We start from the raw sequence: 4864 nt of genomic DNA, 5'->3' as shown, positions 1-4864 counted from the left end.
ACTCCCGCTCTCCTCCTACTTTCAACTGTCAAGTTTTCAGACTACAAACTGATTACAACTCTACCCCATAGACTGAGTTGGAGAACTGATACACAAGGACTAATTTCTTATAGAGTGACATTTCTCAAGTGGCATTTTTACTCAGGTACTATATGGGACATGAACAGGACCCATGGAGGACATTAGGGACATTATTGCTTAAGTTACAGCCAGTAGAAGTTCTCAATTATGGATGATAAAGGAGAAGAAGATTAGTGTGAAGTTTAGGAGAGGGATATAAGGGAAAGTGAGTAAAAGTGAAATGTTTTATCCAGCATGGTTGCCATCACCCTTGTTTTTTGTCATTAGACTAAACCAGATTTCTAGAACACTGTGGCTTTTGAGGTATATCAGCTAGTCTTGTTCTCAGTCCTCACTTGGTGATATTTAAAAATATTGATGATTCAAGGGCTGGGTGTAGTGGCTCATGCCTATAATCCCAGCCCTTTGGGAAGCCAAGGTAGCAGGATTGCTTGAGCCCAGGAGTCTGAAACTAGCATGGACAACATAGTGAGACTGCGTTTCCTCAAAAAACAAAAACAAACAAACAAACAAAAATTAGCCAGACATGATGGACCATGCCTGTAGTCCCAGCTACTCAGGAGGTTGAGGTAGAAGGAGCTTCCTGAGGCCAGGAGGAGTGGGCTCAGGAGTAGCAGTGACCATGCCACTAGACTCCAACCTGGGTGACAGAATAAGATTCTGACTCAAAGAAAACCAAAAAATGAAAATTAATGTTTCAGTTTCACCTTCTTATATTTTGAATTAATAGTTCTAGAATGAGGTCTGTAAATTGTTTATTTTACTTTCCCAGGTGGTTTTAAAGTCAAGTCAGGACTGACAACTAAGTGATTACAACTCATGATTTAACTAAGTTATGAAGGAATGTCACTTCAATCTTGGTGCCCCTTCCTCAGTCATGGCAAGAATTCTTGGAATGCAATCTGTAGTTGGCTAAGTGGGAAAATGAGAAAGGAATCCAATGTCACCCCCCCATTGACTTGTATTAGTTTTACATAACCTTTTTTTTTTTTTTTTTTTTGAGTGGGAGTCTCACTCTGTTGCCCAGGCTGGAGGGCAGTGGCACACTCACGGCCACTGCAACCTCAACCTGTTGGGCTCAGGCGATCCTTCTGCCCCAACCTTCCAAGTAGTTGGAACTACAGGCACACGCTACCACGACTGGCTAATTTTTGATTTATTGTAGAGACAAGGTCTCACCAAGTTGCCCGGGCTGGTCTCGAATCTGAGGGCGTGGGCAATCCATTTGCCTTGGTCTCCCAAAGTGCTGGGATTACAGGCTGAGCCACAGAGCCCAGCCTTACATAACCTTTTTATATTACAAATTATAAATTTATAAATTTATGACATGTATAAATGCTGTTTTCTCAGAGATGTCACATAACCTTAGGAAACCTATTTTCTTCCCAAGAATTAATCTATAAAAGTGATTATATATAAAGAAAGACAATACACATATACGCAAAAGAACTGCCATGTTTATTCATTATCATAGAGCATAAGAACTGGAGCAGATCATAAAGATCATCTGTGTCCGTGTTTTTCAAACAGTAGCTATCATCTCATATAGTGTTGTAAAATCAATTTAGCGAGCTGCAACTAGCACTTTTTTAAATACAAGAAATAAGATGGGATAGAATAGATTAGATTGGAAGATAAAATATAAGTCCATCACATCGATAAGGGTGTTTTGTGGATATTTTGTGAAACTTCATTGTCATGACCTCTTTCTTACCATGAGAGGTCATCAAAATGTGGGAAAGTCACTAGTTTCAGTTAGTTCTGTCTCTTTATTAATGGAACAAATTTATCCCAGAGAACCTAAGGAAATTGTTCACATTCACACAGCTAGCTTGAGGAAAAGACTGGATTGATTATTCTCACTTTTGAACTTTTCCAGGATGTGAATATATGTTTCAAGTCATGTGAAACAGGGAACAATTTGGAAAAGAAAATAAGTAAGATTATTTTGTAGTCATAGCAAGTAAAATATTTCAAGTTTGAGAGGGTTAAAAAGACAGAATTCAAATCTGTAGCTCAATATAAGCATACTAGATTCTGCTACTTTTGTATTCATCTGAACATTTATTACCCAGAATTAATTGTTTTGGGAAGATGATTGGATTAAGTTGCAAGCTAGATTGAGATATGGAGCAATTGGAGTAAGAATGAACAGAGATGTGGCTGTCGAAATAACTAATAAGTGACGAGGTCTCAATCATCAGTGACAAAGACAATGGAGGGCAAAGAGAATTGAGACCATTTGGATATACGGTAGACTAGACTTGGGAAGACAAGTCCATAGTCATATACGGTAGCATTTCTCAAAGTAAATTTCGTCATTTACATTTTAATCACATGGAATCTTTGTTGAAATCCATATTTTTGGGTATTCTCTTGGCTGTTCTAAAATGGGTGAGACTTAGAATTTTGCATTTTAACCTATGCTGTCAGGTGATTCTTATGTTCTGTTAAGTCTGGGAAGCACCAAATTCAGATATGAAAAAAAATGACATAATTATAATCAAAATATTTCGAACCTAGTCTCTTTAGCCTGTTTATGAGTGAGACACTGTTCCAAAAGATGATGGGAGTGGTGGTAGCAGTATATTGGGAGCGGGCCATAATTGATCTGGTAGATAGACTTCCTTACTACTTAACAGTAGCCCCAAATTGCCTTCTGCTGTGTCTCTAATTGCCTTTATTCATTTATTCATTCAATCCATCACTCAGCATTGAATGCTTCCTATATGCTTGGTACTCTGTTGAGTTGTGGGAATGCAAAGGTGAATAGAAGATTATATTAGAAACATAAGTCAATTTTCTGTCATACGCAACATCTCTCCCAGCTTAACAGGTTCTCCCTTATTCTTTAGAAACTACAGGCCCTTGTTTCCTTTGACACACTCTCATTCCCAAGCCACAACCGAGTGCGCCAGGAATGGAGCACACACCTTAAGGTCAGGCAATCAATTGACCAGATGCTTTTTCTTCAGAATTTGAAGAGTGACATAATGGCTGTAGTCAAAAAATTATTGTGTGTGAGTGTATGAGTTATGACTTTATATATCCTGTGATGGTCACAGCATCTTTATGGCTAAGCCCTTCAGATTTTAGTTTGCATGTCACTTTCTAAAGAAGTCCTTAATAACCTTTCAGAGTAGCTAATACTTTCCCCTTGTTTCTTTTTAAGTTTTTTTTTTTTTTTTGAGTTGGAGTCTCACTCTGTCGCCCAGACTGGAGTGCAGTGGCCGCTCCCGGCAACCTCGACCTGCTGGGCTCTGGCGATCCTTCTGCCTCAGCCTTCCAAGTAGCTGGAACAACAGGCATGCACTACCACACCCGGCTAATTTTTTTTAATTTTATTGTAGAGATGAGGCCTCGCCAAGTTGCCCAAGCGTGTCTCGAACCTGCGGGCTCAGGCACTCCACTCACCTCGGCCTCCCAAAGCACGGGATTACAGGCTGATCCACTGAGCCCGGTTCCCCTTGTTTCTTTAATAAGAATTAGAATTGGCTCTCTGCTCCCTCTGTTCCACAGACAGCTGTGTCTCCCGTGTAGCACCAGATGTGTCCTTGAGACACCATGGTGGAGGTGAAGGTAGGAGTGAATAGATTTGGCGATATTGGGTGCTGCTTTTAACTCTGGCAAAGCAGATATTGTCACCATCAATGACTCCTTTATTGACTTTAACTACATGATTTACATGTTCCAGTATGACTCTATCCAAGGCAATTTCCACAGCACCACCAAGGCTGAGAATGGGAAGCTTGTCGTCAATGGAAATTCCATAGCAAAATCAAATGGGATGATGTTAGCACTGATTATCTAGTGGAGTCCACCAGTGTCTTCGCTACCTTGGAGAAGGCTGGGCAGCCAAAAGGGTCATCATGTCTGCCTCCTTCACTGATGCTCCCATATTTGTGATGGGTATGAACCACGAGAAGTACCAGAACAACCTCACGATTGTCAGCAATACCCATTGCACCGCCAACTGCTTAGCCCCTCTGGCCAATGTCATCCATGACAACTTTGGTATCGTGGAGGGACTCATGACCACCGTCCATGCCATCACTGCCACCCAGAAGACTGTGGGTGACCCCTCTGGGAAGCTGTAGTTCAAAGATGGCAGGGCCCTCCAGAACATCATCCCTGTGTTCACTGGCACTGCCAAGGCCATGGGCGAGGTCATCCCCAAGCTGAACATGAAACTCATGGGCATGGCTTTCCATGTCCCCACTGCCAATGTATCTTTTGTGGACCTGACCTGCTGTGTAGAGAAACCCACCAAATATGATGACATCAAGAAGGTGGTGAACAGGCATCCAGGGCCCCCTCAAGGGCATCCTGGTCTACACTGAGCACCAGGATTTGCCCTCCAACTTTAACAGTGACACTCACTGTTCCAACTTTGAAGCTGGGATTGGCATTGCCCTCAACTACCACTTTGTCAAGCTCATGTCTTGGTAGGACAATGAATTTGGTTACAGTAGCAGGTTGGTGGATCTCATGACCCTCCTGGTCTCCATGGAGTAAGAGCCCCTGGACCACCAGCCCCAGCAAGAGCGAAAGAGGAAGAGAGAAGCCCTCAGCTGCTGGGGAGTCCCCTATCACACTGAGAGTCTCCCCTCCTTACAGTGTCCATGCCAGGTCCCCCAAAGAATGGAGGGGCTAGAGAACCTCACTTCATTATATACCATCAATAAAGTCCCCTGTACTAAAAAAAAAGAATTGGAAGTAATTAATTGTGACAATTGCTCATTGTCATTTCCCTCACTAGAATGTTTCATGAGGGCTGGAGTTG

General features: G+C 42.0%; 1 pseudogene across 1 annotated transcript; it reads left to right on the top strand.

Moving 5' to 3' along the window:
• The first annotated feature begins 3645 nt into the window (after positions 1-3645).
• LOC103268776 lies at positions 3646-4596 on the top strand (annotated as a pseudogene). Its single transcript, XR_504840.1, has one exon. The product of XR_504840.1 is annotated as a glyceraldehyde-3-phosphate dehydrogenase pseudogene (transcript).
• The last annotated feature ends 268 nt before the right edge of the window (positions 4597-4864 follow it).

Source organism: Carlito syrichta, unplaced genomic scaffold (assembly GCF_000164805.1).
Source record: "Carlito syrichta isolate Samal-C Ts95f unplaced genomic scaffold, Tarsius_syrichta-2.0.1 Scaffold308895, whole genome shotgun sequence".
NCBI classification, from domain to species: Eukaryota; Metazoa; Chordata; class Mammalia; order Primates; family Tarsiidae; genus Carlito; species Carlito syrichta.
Note: the sequence above shows the minus strand (reverse complement) of the source record. Positions and strands in the feature narration are given on the sequence as shown.